This window comes from Grampus griseus (assembly GCF_964374135.1).
Source record: "Grampus griseus genome assembly, chromosome: 2".
Lineage (NCBI taxonomy): Eukaryota > Metazoa > Chordata > Mammalia > Artiodactyla > Delphinidae > Grampus > Grampus griseus.
Window position 1 is genome coordinate 173,666,173 of NC_139018.1, and position 16,886 is coordinate 173,683,058.

General features: G+C 50.6%; 1 long non-coding RNA gene across 2 annotated transcripts; it reads left to right on the forward strand.

Annotated features, from left to right (window-relative positions):
• The first annotated feature begins 357 nt into the window (after nt 1–357).
• Nucleotides 358–3,140, forward strand: LOC309818361. Of its 2 annotated transcripts, none has more exons than XR_014296341.1 (5): nt 358–590; nt 949–1,023; nt 1,500–1,585; nt 1,943–2,551; nt 2,701–3,140. It is a non-coding gene; the product is annotated as an uncharacterized lncRNA (long non-coding RNA). The 2 variants fall into 2 exon arrangements; XR_014296342.1 differs by having other exon boundaries at nt 2,114–2,551.
• Nucleotides 3,141–16,886: the final 13,746 nt, after the last annotated feature.

Sequence of the window (16,886 nt, forward strand, 5' to 3'; positions counted from 1 at the left end):
AGTGCTTTCCCTCCCTAGACTCTGCAGCTCATTTACAAGTGCAAGTGGGGGGTGGCCCCCCTTGGGAAGGCCGGGCTGCACAGTGGTTAGGGGGCGTCCCGGGTGAGCCTGATGGGGGCGGGGGCCGCTGGGAGAGGCGCACCAGGGCAGGAGTGCCAAGTGCTGGGCGCCCCGGTCTCCGGCGAGCCTGTGGATCTGGGAGGCCCACTCCAGCTCTGTCACTGAGAGACTGACTCAGCTGGCAGCCGTAGGGCCCGGTTGCCGGGGGAAATGCTGTCGGCACATTTATTCTGGGTTTGGATATTTAAAGAGCTGGGTGTGTGGCACGACATTTCGGAAGTGCTTGGGGAGGGAGGGGTTGCGGACCAGGGCTTTTTTTTTAACCGTTAGAGATATCCTGTCCTGATCTCTCGGGTCCACAAAGAGTGATTTTCTTCCCTAAGAATCGGACGTGGGTTCTGCCCATTGTGTCTACCTGGCTGTGCAGCCTGGCAGGAAGCAGGTGGCCCAAGGTGGGACCTGGCTGCCGTGGGTCCCCATCCCAGTGCCACCCTGCCCCCTGGACGAGAAGCCTGGCAGTGGCCCCCGAGGTACCGGGAAGGAGGTAGAGCGGTGGTCTGGTTCCCCAAGGGCACCTGGGCAGCGCCATCCTCCACCTGGCGTGACACGATGGAGTGGCCTGGGCCCTCAGGAGTCTTGGGGCCCGGGTGACAGCACAGGGCCCCCGGGGACGCTGGGAGCGCGGGCTTCCTCTTCCTCACGGGCTGTTTGCACTGGCTCCGGAAACGCTGGCTGAAAGCTGGGACTTTGCGTCATCTTTTACTATTTGAACGGCCTCTTTGGGCTGCTTTTAGGAAGGTGGTTCTTTTGTCCCTTTTCTCACTCAGGATGTTGTTGCCAATAGATTTCCTCACAGACGCTGTCTGCTGCCTTTGTTTTCCTTTCCAGATGCATATGGAGAAATCTTCCAGAACTGAGGCCCCCGTCAGCAAATTGCACCTGTGGTGCAGTGAGTGGCACAGGGTAACGCTTCTCTCATGACATTTATTGTTTTCATTTCTGCTCACAGAGGTCATTTTGTCCACATGCTCATGGTAGCACATTTGAGAAATAGAGGAAATAAATATAGGTGATATAGGAGGGAAATTAGTACCATCTGTAGTTCCAGCCAGAGATCTACGCTTGGCAATCTGGCGTTGGTTTTTTTTTTTAATTGGGCTCGTCCTGCACACAGTGTAACGGAACTGGCGTTTCACGCCCCGCACTGTAGCGTCAGCAATGCCCCCTGCCCTCGGAGCCTTGTGGGTGCAGATTACAAGCCTCTGTGGCTCTCCTTTAGCTCTGCCACCAGCAAAGCAACATCCGAGACGTTAGCCCGCGTTAAGGAGGAAGGAGGACAGGAAAGCCGCCCCGCGTGATCCGTGTTTGTATGTAGAGCTGAGACGGGTGGGATTGCGGGTGACTTTTATTCTATCATCGTTATCTTCTTTCTCTTCTAGAGTTCACACGTTTTTCTGTAACAGACCTGAGAGTAGAGGCAGGTGATGTGATCCGAGGTGCAAGCGCAGTCCTGCCTCCCAACCAGGTGAGTTTCTTGGCTGCCCTGGGCCTCAATTTCCTCACCTCTAAAGGGTGGACGCTGATGCTACCTACCTCACAGGTACATTTTGAAGGTCAGGTGTAGGTGAAATGATGCATTAGAAGCCCAGTGAAGGCCCAGGGATGGGAACAATTGTGGCTTTACAGTATAATCCTACAAATTGTAGAAGTTACAGGATTATAGGCTGAATTATGTCCCCAAAACATTCATCTGTTGACGTCCTAACCCCTAGGAGCTCAGAATGTGAAAGGATTTAGAGACAGGGGTCTTTACAAGGGTAATTACATGAAAATGAAGTCCCTAGGGTGGACCCTAATCCCATGTGACTGGTGTCCTTAAAAGAAGAGTTGGTTAGGATGCAGACGCACATGGAGGGAAGACCACCTGAGGACACAGGGAGAAGACGGCATCTCCAAGCCAAGGAGGGAGCCTCGAAAGGAACCATCCCTGCCGACACCCTGACCTTGGACTTCCAGCCTCCGAACGGTGAGAAAATAACTTCTGTTGTTTAAGCCTCCAGCCCTTGGTCCTCTGTGAAGGCCGCCCACGTGAACTGACCACAGGTCCTTAACTGGAATATCGGTGTCACCGTTGTTCATTGTCTGAATCTCCACCCTGAGGTCCTTACCATCTAAGCACGCTGCTGAGAGAGCTCGTCTGAGCAGGACACGGCCCCGGCCCCCTTCCCACTCCTGGAGACCCTCATCTTCCCAGGGGCCCTGCTCTCCTTCTTCCCAGGACCGTCTCTCCCAGGTGACGGCTCTCGACGCCCCTGGAGGGAATTTGCTCCTTGCCCCTTCGGGAGCCTCACTTCGCCGTTTCCCGCCCAAGATGTCCCTCTGGAGGGCACATCTGCCCTTCAATGAGGTGGATTTAAAACTCTCCAAATACCAACAGGAGACTGTGTTCGAGCCTGCTCCACTGGGATCACCAACACGATGGTCTCTTAGGGTGGGTTTTTTTTTTTAATGTCTAACTTTATTTATTTATTCTTAACTTTGAAAATGTTTGGTGTGGTAAGAACACTTCACATGAGATCTACCCACTTAACAAAATTTTGTTTTTGTTTTTGATTTTGTTTCTTTGGCTGCACGGCACAGCTTGTGGGATCTTAGCTCCCTGACCAGGGATTGAACTCGGGCCCCGGCAGTGAAAGCTCTGAGTCCTAACCACTGGACCACCAGGGAATTCCCAGCAAAATTTTAAGTCTATAATCCATCATTGTTTTTTTAAATTTATTTTAATTTTTATTGACGTAGAGTTGATTTACAATGTTGTGTTACTTTCTGCTGTACAACAAAGTGCTTCAGTTATATATATATATTCTTTTCCATTATGGTCTGTTATAGGATATTGGATATAGTTCCCTGTGCTCTACAGTAGGTCCTTGTTGTTGTTTATCTATTTTTATCTATAGTAGTTTGTATCTGTTAATCTCAAATTCCTAATTTAGTCCTCCACCACCCCCCTCCCCCTCGGCAACCACAAGTCTGTTCTCTATGTCTGTAAGTCTGTCTCTGTTCCGTAAATAAAGTCATTGGTGTCGACACGTATCGTGTATCATGTAAGTGACATCATCTGGTTGTAATCCACGACTGCTGACTATTGGTACAGTGTCGTACAGCAGATACTTAGAGCTCGTTCATCTCACTTGACTGAAACTTTATGCCTGTCGATCAGTAATTCCCCATAATTCCCCTCTCTTTCCAGTCCCTGGCAACCAGCATTGCACTCTGATTCTATGAATGTGACCTTTTAATTTCAGATACCTCATGTAAGTGGAACCATGTCTTTCTGTGACTTGCTTATTCACTGAGCGTAATGTCCTCAAGGTTCACCCATGTTGTCCCATTTTGCAGAATTTCTTTCTTTTTAAAGTTTGAACGGTGTTCCATCGTACTCCTCTATCATATTTCTTTATCTGTTCACCTATCGATGGACATTTAGGTCGCTTCCGCATCTTGACTATTGTGAGTGACGTCATAATGAATACAGGAGTGCTAATACCTCTTTGAGATCCTGAATTCAATTCATTTGGATAAATACCCATTAGTGGGATTGCAGGGTAGGATTCTGAAGACACAGAGAGGAGATCCCTGGAGCTGTGCCTGCAGTGCTTCCTCAGGTTACAAAGGCACCGCTAGCCCTGCGCTGGGAGCACAGGAAAGTGGTTGGGGGTGAGGTTATTTTTGTCTTGCAAACTGCAGGCCAGGTCTTTCTCCTGGGCCAGGGAGTTAACCAGTGCACCTCGTCTGCTAAGTCATCCCCTGTTTTCTCAGGAGACAGTCTTATAAATCTGGCTAATAACTCCCATTTCATTTCCCCAAACTCCGTTAGAGGGAAGTTATAATGAAGCTCAAATACTCGCCAGGTTATTCACGGGAAAGACCTTTGGCTTTTAAAAAATGCGTTTTAGGTGGCCAGATTAATCTAGCGGCACATTACAGTGCAGCCCTGCTGAAGTTCTGCGGGAGATCCCTGGCACCCGGCATTGTACCTTGCACAGTGCTGCCAGGAGCGTGAACTATCTTTACAGGAAGAGGCGAGAATTAATATGTCAGATGGAAAAGACCCACTGGCAGCACCCGATGAAAACCCAGGACCCTCGTTCCTTGTCAAGGTTCTTCAAGGTTAGAGTCATAATCCCACGACTGAGGACCAAGCACCCTCGGCCGGCCGCTCCCCGAGAAGGGCACCGGGCAGAGCAGCAGAGAATTTACGCGCTGCCTCCCTCCATCTGGCCCTGCTCGCCTACCGCCTTGGAGAGAGGCACCTCCCTAGATGCGTAACTTACGGCAGCCACGTGGAAAACAACATGCTGATCTCATTCCTTTCATTACCTCCCTGGCAGAGCAAGTTAATCAAAAAAAAGGTATGATCGCTGCTTTGTGTTCACTTAAGAGGTTGATTTGCAATGTAAATATATGCATTTGTATGGTATATACATCAATATAAAAGTAATAATAACGATGATGGTATCTATCACTAAATGAGCTCCGGACCCTGGGGAAGGATAACTACACAGATTATCTATAACCCCACGAAGCCAACATTATTCGGTTCATTTTATTGATGGAGAAACCGAGGCTCAGAGTGGTTAAGGAACTTGCCCAAGGTCACACAGCTGCTATGTGACGGGATTCAACCTAAGTTATAAGGTAGTATTTGTGGCAGGGTGAACCAAAGCTTCTCTCTGAACACTCAGCCCCAATCCCACTTGATCCCCACCAAGGTCAAGGGAAGAACTTGGGCATGAGAGATAGACAGGCCCCTGTTCATTGTTGTGTATATGAGGAAGCTGAGGACTGTAACGGGGAGAAGATCATATCTGCCTCCAAGAAATGCAATGTTATTAAGACACAAGTAGGTTAAGAGTGAGAGGATGAAAAAAGCTATGCTATGCTAGTCAGTAATCAAAAGATAGCTGGAGAGAGAATATTAGTATCAGACAAAGCAGATTACAGAACAAATAAAATATCGGGAATTAAAAAGTCATTTCATAACGATAAAGGGATCAATTAAGCCAGGGGACATAACAATTCCAAATGTTATGCACTGAATAACAAGGCTTCAAAATACACGAAGGAGAAATGAATAGAATTGCAAGAAGAAACAGACAAACCCACAATTACCGTCAGAGATTTCAACACCACTCTGTCAATAATTAGTAGAACAAGTGGACAGAAGATCAGCAAGGATGTAGACAACCTGGGCAACCCTCCACCAACTCAGCCTGATTGACGTTTATAGATCACATCACCCAACAACAGCAGAATACACATCGCTTGTTAGCGCACACGAAGATTTACCAAGATGCATAATACTCCGGTCCATGAAACAAGTCTCAACACACCGAAAAAGATTCAAGTCATACAAAGTATGTTCTCTGACCACGGTGGAAGTAAATCACAAATCAGTAACAGATATTTGGAAAATCTCCAAATAATTGTACATGGACTAATACATTTATAACTAACCAATGAGTCAAAGAAGAAATTATATGATCATCTCAGTAGCCATAGAAAAAGCATTTAACAAAGTCCAACATTTGTTCCCGATTAAAAAACGAAACTTTAGTAGTAGAAGGGAACTTTCTCAGCTGAATAAGAGGCAGCTACAGAAAAAAAAAAAAAGTATAGCTAACATAATGAATGGTGAAAGGCTAAATCCTTTCCTTTTCTAAAGATCAGAAATAAGACAAAGATACCTGCCTTCACAACTTCTACTCAACATTTTACTGGAGTTTCTAACCAGGGAAATTAGGAATGATTTTGTTTTAAGGGACTTTGGGTCACTTGCAAAAGTAAGCCCATGTTGCAAAAGTGAAAATGTGCTATTATGTACAATTAAAAAGAAACCTTACTGACCATGAAGATGTTTCTAGGAGCAAACTTATAGCATTGTTGCTGAAATGCATGCTGTCCTCCAAGAGAACTTGTTTATTTGGAATATCACTTCTGAAGAGATTGTTTGTCAAACAAAACCAAACAAAAATAAGTCAACTTCCTTTAGACCTAATCTCTCCCGTCTATCTTCAGTGGGTCATGGGGACTCCTGGGGGCTTCTGTATTCTTATGACTTCCTGGAGAAAGGCCAGACTTTGGCCTCAAATAAATCAACAAAAATGTGTCGTGCGCCCAGCATGGAGGTGCTGATGGAAGCAGAACATTGGCTTTATCCCTGGAAGGGTTTCAGGACTCAGTGACCAGTTTCTCCTGCAAATAAGTTCCCATCTCTTGTCAGTATGACAATTAATTACCAGGCACCTGCAGGCTACGCTTAACAAGAAGTGCTGCATTTCTGCTAACGTTTTCTTTTCCAAACCTTCATTCATTTACTCATTCGACAGATATATACTGGGCACTTCTCTTGTGCCAGGCAGTCTTCTAGGTGCTGGAGATACAGGATTGAAGAAAACAGACAAAATCTCGCCTTCATGGTAGCTTGCATTCTAGCGGGAGAAACATATGACAAGCCTAATATAAATGAAGTAGATGGTATGTAAGAGGGTGATAAGGGCTCTGGAGGTGAATGAAGCTTGGGGAGGGAAATAAGAAGTACCTGCGGGTGGGGGAGGATTTGCAACGAGGGAAAACCTCATGGAGAAGGTGACGTTCAAACAAGGACTTGGAGGAGGTGGGGAGTGAGACGTCTGGATCCCAGGGCAAGGACAGCCGGGCAGTAGTAATGGCCTTGAGCTGGGAGGGCTCCTGGTCTTTTCAAGGGACACCAAGGAGGCAAAGGAAAAGACTGTCTGCACGAGTGAAGTCCTAGTCAGGTCAAATAAAGACAAGTCTTGCAAAGCGGGGTCCTCCAGGGAACCACCAGACAGCTACGGGAATAGGGTTTTGACCCTCTTCTGCCAGACGGCCGCTTTTCGCTGGGATTGAAGGCTGTTGGTTTTCAAGGCTACTGGGGAACTGGGGAGAGGGGGGACGAGAGTAAGGCAAGTTACAACACCATAAGGCTCACGGTTCTTCCTGAGATTCTGCCTTTTCCTTTTCCTAGTAAACACTCCCTGGTTGCTGCAAGCCTTTGGTTCATTTTCTGAATTCTGCAGAAGTTGATGGTGATGATTTTTGCCACAGTTCTCAGAGAGAACGTTCAGAGGTCTTTACGCCATCCTTCCCGCCGACACTACTCTAGAAGGGACACTTGAGGCTGGAAATGGACATAAACGGAGTTGACTAAGCAGGGTGCACCCAGAGTTTTCCGTGTGTGTGCAACTGTGAGAGGGGAGAAATATTTGGTTGGCTCAGGGGCCCCAGCCGGCAGGACAGTGGGAATCAGGCAGGATGGGTAGCTTGGGGCCATATCCGAACTGGCATTTGAAGCTTTTGAGGAGATAAGTGAACATGAATCTTTGAGGAAGATTAAGCTGGCAGTGGGTCCAGGAGGTGAGCTGGAATAGATGGAAGAAGACCAGTCACTTTAGTCAGAAGGGAATATTGTGTGCCTGAGAGAAGCAATGGTAGCTTGGACGGGAGAGCATCCCCAAGGAAGCTTTGGTCGATGATGGGTTATTGCGGGGTGGGGGGGGCTTCTAAGTACTGTTGTTTTTTGGAGTTATTGACAGTGAGACACCCCCGGCCCTAAGTTTCCCTCTTGCCGTCCCAGAAATTATGTAGCTTCCAGTGGGGCCCTTTTGGCCTCACCCTCTTATACTGCTTGACCCCATTAAGGACCCTCATGTCTTGAATATCTTGAGTATCTTGCAGTTCATGGCCAGTAATTCCCCCAACAGTACTGCTCCTGTGTGGGGAAGCACAGCTGGGTCCGCATAGCCAGGCTCTACCGTAAACACACAGGAAGTTCTTGAACACTATGGGGGGCCCTCATTTCAGGAAATCAGTACGTTTGTCATCCATTTGCTGGTGGGGTCACTGTGCAGAGAAAAGAGGGGCTTGGCGCTTTGCTTCGGGGATCCCCGATAATCAGACCCTCTCTTGCAGGTACCGTGGCCCGAACGTCAGGGTTGGGGGGGAGAACACACGAGACCCAGCTGGTGCTGAGATTGCCCTGTGCCGCCATGTCTCCCAGGTAGTAGGTCCAAATCCTTCTTCAGAACATCTGGGTCTTTTCAGACAACCTGAGAAAGACCTCCGGTCCCAGGCCAGCTCCGGCCCACAAAAGTGGAAAGAATGATTTGGTCAGACACTCAGCGTTTCCCCAGGTGTGTCCCATGGAATTCTGGTCCCACAAGTGTCTCCTCACAGAGAGGTGTGACGAGTGAGAAAGTGCTTCTTCTCCATTTCTTTCTAGAAGCCACGCAGTACAGGTGAGCACATCAAAGCTCGGAGAAGTCCTGCAGTAAAGGAACTCAGTGTATTTAACTGAGCATTTCCTAGTCGCCACTGATCCTGGGGCTGTTTCTCCACCCAGTTTGGGGTGAGGCCTTTAACAAGGGCCTCTTCGCCTACCCTGTCTTTCTCTGGTCCTACAAATACGGCCGCCCTCTCGCATTGATGTCCGAGGGCTTCCATCAGCGCAGGCCCCTTCAAAAAAATGAGGATTTCAGTTAAGTACGTAGCAAGTCACTCACCCAGAGGTCACAGCCCCGCTCTGCTTAATTGTCCCCCCGAATCCTGAAGGGCTTCCAGTTGCTCAGAAACTTGGAAGGCTCTATCCGCCGTCCTCCCTCAGACCTTCCTCCAAGGAAAGGGGGGTAAGTGGTACCAGCACTAACCTCCCAGGATCGTGGAAGTTACCTAACACGTGTTCACGCAGGAAACGTGCTCGGAACAGCTCCTGGCACCCAGCAAGCTTTCTACGCAAGGAATGCCCACGCTTTAGCCGTTATCGGGAACTTACTATTATTCTGTGATGTTAGCGTGTGGCTCTAGTATTGTTTTCTTTTTTTTTGCACAAATGGTCAAATAGTCCAAAGCAACAAGACATGACTGCAGGATGTGGGCAAACTCCCCGTCTCTGTCTGTCTGTCTGTCTTTTTATACACACACACACCCACACACACTCATTTACTCTGAATTCACCGACTCCCGTTCACCTGTGTCTCAGGCCTGGGGGCCCAGTGACAGACCCGCTGAGGTATGAACTCAAAAGATGACCGAAAGCAAGAACAGAGGCTCTTTGGGGCAGATACAGAGGGGGAAGGGGCGGGGCCTGCCACCGTGCAGGACTGTGGTTCAGGGAAGGTCTCGACGGTTTTGCGGGAACAGCTCAGTGAGCTCTGGGCCAGCCCTGCCCATCGAGGGGAAGAAGCCCCTGGTCTCCCTCAATGTCTGGAGAATGAGGTGTGTGCGTTGCCTTTTAGAAAATACTGCCCCACACAGGAGGGAAAAGGATGTAAGCTCGGGAAGGACATTCTCCCTGGAGGTAAAGGCTGGGGAAGGCCGGGCTCCCTGCCTCCGGAGGAGAGGAAAGGGCAATTTGGGACGTGCCCGGCGCTCCCACCCTTCCCCACCGCCCCTTTACTGGAAGCCGAGAGCTGGCTTTCCCCTGTAAAGGCACCGCAGGACGGTGGGCCTTCTGCCTGTCACCAGCTAAAGAACATTTCTGAGAAAGCACAGCCTCCTTGAGGAATGGGAGAAGGGGGGAAGCCCAGGAGGCCAGGTCGAAATTTCCAAACAGAAAAGGCGTGTCCGTGACCCTCAGAGAGCAAAGAACAGGGCTAGCCGAGGAGCAGCCTGGGGAACCGGGCTGCAGGGCAAGGCGCCCTTGTCTGTGCGCGCTCGGGACGCCCGCCCCCTGCGCCTATTTCATGACAAACGCTCCCCCCCCCCCGCCATGACGCTTCCACTTCCATTGTCACCAGCTTACGAATTAAAGATGACAAAGGAAAAACATACTTCGGTGGCTGGCCTCTCTCCAGGCAAGAGGGAAGCTTCAGTTGGAATCGCTCTGCATGGGAGGTTTCCTCTTCCTTTTACCCCGTCCCCAGGACAAGTACAGCGCCTCTGACCCTCATCAATGCCGGCCACCTAGGCCTGGAAGTTGGGCAGATGCCCATCACCCTGCCACCAAACAGAACGCAAGGGTGGGTCCCCTGTGAGCACCTGATGTCTCGCCAACAGAAAAGGGACACGTCCAGTTGACAATGGGTCACCGTCTCCGTGCCCAGGCTGGGCGGGGCAGCAGTGCCTGGAGGGCGGGCCCCATGCCGGGGAGGCTCGGCGCTCTCGAGACGCCTGCATGCCGCCGCGTTACAGCCCAAACCCTGCTGTGGTGCCCAGGGGCCTCTGGAGGTGCTCCCCAGCAGGCTGCCAGGTCTCTCACTGCAGGGCGGGGGTGAAGATGAGCTCCCAGCTACCTCTGGGTTTACTGCTGCTCTCAGGAGGGCTTGGAGAGGACCTCAGACTGGACCCTCACTGCATCTCACAGCATCTCCTGCAGCCAGGCCCCCCCCCCCCCCGGAGCTGGCCCAGTCACCCTGGCGCCTCCAGAGAGCTGGCTGGCTCGCACGCTCTGCCCCGATTTGTGTCATTTGGTTCTGTTGGGGGAGCCTGTCCTCCGCTGAGGCTTCTGCTGGGCCGGGGCAGGGGGGATCCTGCAGTGCCCCGCACGCCCCCAGCCAGTCCCAGGGCTCTGCTCACAGAGGCTGCGTATCTCCCATCTGTTCTGGAAAAAGTCCCCGCAGGCAATCTGGGCCTGCCTGGGAAGCCAAAGCCCGGGTTTCCAGGATGGCTGGGGTCTGTCACAAAGCTCAGCTCGGTCTCTGCGCCACGACCGGGAGGCATGTGGACGCCAGTTCTTTGTGTCCGCTGGAAGAGACCGAAGGCCTGTGTGAGGAAGGGGGCCGCCCGGCTGGGACAAGCCATTTCATCTCGTCTTCCTGGAGGGTTAGGCAAGGCAGGACCAAGCCCTGGATCTTCCAGCACATTCTGTGCCTGGTGAGCACCCAGAGGCCCCAGCCACGTGGGGCCCGAGGCTGGATGCAGGGGGCCCGGGCTGAGCCGTGACCTGCGGGCCGGTGGCTTTTGTCCTCAGGGCTGGCTGACCACCTGCAGAGCTGGGCATCCACGGGCGTGGTGGGCGCCCACCTGCCCCAAGCCCAAAGCCTCCAGCGCCTTTGGTCCATATCACCCCTTATAGATAGCACTCACCTAGTCCAAGCGCTAGGTTAGACTAGGCTTAAAATAGCCACACAGGCAGCACCTGGTTTACTGCTCCCGGTCACTCACAGCCCCCTCATTGCTAAATGATCATTTTCTGTGGCCAGGTCCGCTCTTTCCAAAGCTCTCGCGCTTGAATCACACCCAAAGCTGCTTCTCTCTGGGGCCAGCTGTCGCCACGTGCTAGTAGGCAGGCCTCGTGCAGAGCAGTTTGGGAGCTGCTGGCACCTCGTGTGTAAGCCTGCGTCTCCGCACTGAGTGGCCCCGGAGACGGGGAGTTGCCCTCTATTCCTCTTTGTCCCCGGCCCCTCCCCTGGACCTGTCCCTCGGGGCTCACAGTCACGACCTGCTCTAACTCCTGGCTCTACCCCCCGTAACCAGAAGTCCCAACACTCGGGACTTGGTTTCAGGTCAGCCTCCCCACTCTGCTGGGGCCACAGCACCGGGCCTGTCAGCCACGGCGGGGTAGCGGGGGCCCCGTGTGCACGGCTGTACTTGGGTTTTCAGCAAACACTGATTCGGTGTCCGCTAGGTGTCAGGCGGTGTGTTATGTGCTGGGGACACGAGGGAAGAGCCACGGTTCCTGCTCGTGAGGCGGGAGGCCTTGAACAGAAGAGGTAGAGCTGGTCCTTTACGCTTGTTTATTATTCATTCCAGCTTTACTAAGGGCCTTTCAGGTACCAGATTCAACACGAGGACGCTCCAGGTCCGACAGGGAATGAAACTAATCCCTACCCCACAGGAGCTTGCAGCCCATGGGCAACGTTAGATTCAGCAATGCATACGGCCCAGGGCACCACGCACAATGGCAGAAATGTGCACAGTGGACGGGGGAGGGGGGCACCCAGGGGTCGTCTGCCGCAGAACACTCCGTCCGGAATTCTGGACATGATGCTGGAGTGGAGTTTTCAAGGGCAATGTGGTAAATCAGAGGTGGCCCCAGGGTCTTTGCACTTCCGCCACTGAGACGTAGCCTCTGTCTGTCCTAGAATCTTCGGGGGGCTAATTCGCTTGACCAGTTGGATGCAGCAGAAGTGATGTGCCGGAACTCCCAGGGCTAGGTGAGAAAAAGCCTTGCAGCATTTACTTCCAGGCTTTTGGAACTTGTAAGCAGTCTGACCGTGCTGGGGAGGTGACATGTAGGGGCTCTGACTGGCAGTCCTCGCGGGGCCTGTCCTCCCAGCCAAGGCACCAGACATGCGAGTGAAGCCATCCGGGTCTCTCCAGACCAGCCCATCTGCTGGCTGAGTAACACTGAGTGATATCACTGATACCAGAGGAATGGAAGAATCGCTCAGCTGAGCCCAGCCCAAGTTCCTGATCGGCAACATGTAAGGTGTAAGTATGAGGCCTTGGGGCCTGCACGGCGGTGGCTGGTACCCCTGTGGTCATCCTCACATAACAGGGGCAGGGAGGGGGCTCTCCTGTCTTCCTGATCGCAGGGCTAGCACAGCCTGCGCCTCGGTTCTCCAGCCTGTCCTCACATAGGTCACCACCCTCCCTACTCCACAGTTTGGCATTCTTGCATTCACTGATTCATCCTCTGATTTGTTTGGAAGATAATAGTTTGATGTCTATTCATTACACTAAAAACAGGTATTAACCACTTGTCAGGCCCTGGGTTCAACACGTACGTGAATTATCTAATGTCATCCTCAGGACATCCCCCCATGAGGTCGTTAGTATAGCCAGTTCTGCTATAACACTCGTTTTAAAAATGAGAACTTGTTTCGACGTAATTAATATACTAGGGAACACCTCGAGCATGGTGTGAATTTTGCGTTTGCTTCCGTGTGATTTTGTCCACACGCACCCAAAGCTAGGTGAACGCAGAAGACTGCACCCAGCCGCCCTGAGCTGCACGGGGATACAAGACGCAAACACACACAGACCCCCGCCAACACCTCCAGTTACCTGGGTTCACGGCGAACAGGGAGCCACGCCCCTGCACACCAGGTGCTACTACTTTCCGTCCGATTTCAGGTAATCCTCCCCCACCTCACAACAACTCACTCACCGACACCCGCTTCCCAAGCAACTTCAGGTCTTATTCAAGGTAAAGCGCCAGACGTATTCGCAGTGGTTAGGAATTTCTAAACCACGGAACCTGTGTAAACCAGCGCTGTCATTTTTATTAGCTTTGGGTGTGTCCCTAGCCCCATTTCCCCCGTAAGCCCTGTAGTTTTAATCGTGCGATTTTGCGTAGAGGGGTGATTTCCAGGAACGCCCCTGTCGGATTGGGGCAGAACCGACTGTACCCTTATCTCCACTTTAAAGTTGAGGAAAGTGAGATTCCGAAGAGGCTGGTCCACGCTGGTAAACGTAGGACCCCAACTCAAATTCCTGGCTGAGAAGCTGGACTCCGACTGGCCCTGTGCCCCTTCCCCCGCCCCCAGGTGTTCAGCATCCTTGTGATGGGAAAGGCCAGGTGGGGGAGGAGCGCTCGGGACGCTTTCCTCACGGGTCCTTGCTCCCGGCCCCGCCCCCGGAGCAGAGGCCCCGCCCACCTGGCCGCTCACCTGCCAGCACCTCCGGCGAGAAGGGAGGGCTGAGCGGCCTCTCTCCCCTCGGGCTCCTCGGCGTGCCGGGCGGGGCCTGGCGCCTGCCCGGGCCTCCGAGATGCTTCTGGAGCCCGACGGGCCTGAAGGCGAGGCTTGGCTGCGGAGAGCCGGCAGGCGGAGCCAGGCTCTCGGGCAGCCCCGCGGAATTCCAGGCACAGTCAGGACCCCCCACTTCTGATCAGAAGCCGGGAAGACGGTACCCTGCGGCCTGAGGCCATGGTAAGCTCCCCTAAGGGGAGAGTCAGACGCCGGCCCCTCCCGGCCACTCGTCCTGGATCTAAAGCTCCTCACCCTCCTTTGAGGGCTCTGTCAGGACCCCGCTTCCCTTTGACAGCTGAGCGCACACTTCCTGGGCCTCCAGGGAACCCCCTACCCCTGCCATCCGCAAGACCCTCTGTGTCGTCAGGCTCAGTGCCCTGTGCTTTCCATGCTCCTTTGGTAATGAACCGTGTCCCCTTTGTGATGACTGGGCTCCCGCGCACAGGCAGATGCCAGTTACGCACGAGCTGTGTTCTCAGGCCAGTTGTAAGTGGGCCGCTGCAATCAGAACGCGTGTTCCCGTAGAAGCTCTTAGGATGGAGGGTGGGGCCCCAGGTGAACGTCTACAGGCCTGACAACCCATAACGCGGCCGAGCGGGGCCAGAGCGCGGCTCTGAGTGCCCGGGCGCGCAGGACGGGGAGAGGAAAAGAGTTGCTTCTGCCTGAGCGCAAGAGCAGCTGTCAGAAGAAACCCAAAACATTGGAAGGGGAGGATGGAAGTGCTTCCATCTCTCCTGCAGCGTCTTCCCATTTTCTGTTACCCTCCGCGGCCCCGGGCCAGTGTTGACACATTTTCTGAAGAAATGAAGTGAGAAGCGGTCGGGAGTTGTCTTCAAGCAGCCCTTTAGCTACCACGTTGAAGGGCTTTCGATTTTTTTCCCTTTGCGTCGTAACGGACAGACTTTGGGGGGGGAGACAGATTTAGATTCAAATATCTGAAGGAAGTTTATTGTTTTTTTTTTTAAAACTGAAGTATAGTTGATTTACAATATTATGTTAGTTTCAGGTATACAACAAAGTATGTGTATATATTTTTTCCAGATTGTTTTCCATTATAGGTTATTACCAGATATTGAATATAGTTCCCTGTGCTATACAGAAAATCCTTGTTGTTTATGTATTTGATGTACAATATTTACCTTGTATGTGTTAATCCCTTCTCCTAATTTAGCCCTCCCTACCTTCCCTTCCCCTTGGGTAGCCATCAGTTCATTTTCTATGTCTGTGAGTCTGTTTCTGTTTTGTATGTAGATTCATTTCTATTATTTTTTAGATTCCACATGTAAGTGACTTCATAGAATTGTCTTTGTCTGATTTAGTTCACTTATTATGATGATCTCTAGGTCCATCCATGTTGCTGCAAGTGGCATTATTTCATTCTCTTTTATGGCTGAGTAACATTCCATTGTATAAATATACCACATCTTCTTAAACCAATTGTCTGTTTTGGTTTTTTTAAATAATTTTTTTAAAATTTATTTTATTTTTAGCTGCATTGGGTCTTTGTTGCTGCGCGCGGGCTTTCTCTAGTTGAGGCGAGCGGGGGCTACTCTTCGCTGCGGTGTGCGGGCTTCTCATTGCGGTGGCTTCTCTTGTTGCGGAGCACAGGCTTTAGGCGTGCGGGCTTCAGTAGTTGTAGCACGCGGGCTCAGTAGTTGTGGCTCGAGGGTTCTAGAGCACAGGCTCAGTAGTTGTGGCTCACGGGCTTAGTTGCTCCACGGCATGTGGGATCTTCCTGGACCAGGGCTCAAACCCATGTCCCCTGTTTTGGCAGGTGGATTCTTAACCACTGCACCACCAGGGAAGCCCAAACCAATTGTCTGTTGATGGACACTTAGGTTGGTCCCTTGTACTGGTTACTGTAAATAGTGCAGCTATGAACATTGGAGTGCACATATTTTTCCAAATTAGAGTTTTCACCTTTTCTGGATATGTGCCCAGGAGTGGGATTGCTGGATCATAGGGTAGTTCTATTTTTAGGTTTTTAAGGAACCTCCACACTGTTCTCCATAGTGGCTGCACCAATTTACACTCCCAACAACAGTGCAAGAGGGTTCCCTTTTCTCCACACCCTCTCCAGCATTTATTGTTTGTAGACTTTTTCATGATGACCACTCTGACTAGAGTGAGGTAATACTTCATTGTGGTTTTGATTTGCATTTCTCTCATAATTAGTGATGTTGACCATCTTTTCATGTGGCTGTTGACCATCTGTATGCCTTCTTTGGAGAGATGTCTATTTAGGTCTTCTGCCCATTTATTGATTGGGTTTTTTTTTTTAATTGACTTGTATGAGCTGTTTGTATATTTTGGAAATTAATCCCTTGTCGGTTGCATCATTTGTAAATATTTTCTCCCATTCTGTAGGTTGTCTTTTTGTTTTGTTTATGGTTTCCTTTGCTGTGCAAAAGCTTTTAAGTTTGATTACGTCCCATTTGTTTGTTTCTGCTTTTATTTCTGTTGCCTTGGGAGACTGATCTAAGAAAACATTGCTACAATTTATGTCTGAGAATGTTTTGCCTGTGTTCTCTTTTAGGAGTTTTATGGTGTCATGTCTTATATTTAGGTCTTTAAATCATTTTGAGTTTATTTTTGTATGTGGTGTGAGGGAGTGTTCTAACTTCATTGATTTACGTGTGGCTGTCCAGCTCTCCCAACAGCACTTGCTGAAGAGACTGTCTTTCCTCTGTTGTATATTCTTGCCTCCTTTGTTGAAGATTAATTGACTGTAGGTGTGTGGGTTTATTTCTGGGCTCTCTATTCTGTTCCATTGATCCATATGTCTCTTTTTGTGCCAGTAGTACCACACTGTTTTGATGACTGTGGCTTTGTAGTATTGTCCGCAGTCTGGAAGGGTTATGCCTCCAGCTTTGTTCTTTTTCCTCAAGATTGCTTTGGCAATTCTGAGTCTTTTGTGGTTCCATATAAATTTTAGGATTATGTGTTCTGGTTCTGTGAAAAATGTCATGGGTATTTTGATAAGGATTGCATGAAATCTGTAGATTGCTTTGGGTAGTATGGCCTTTTAAACAATGTTAATTCTAAATATATGAAGGAATTTTAAATGACCCCCGAGCTGTTGGAGAACAGCATGGGCTTCCTTCAAAGATGGCG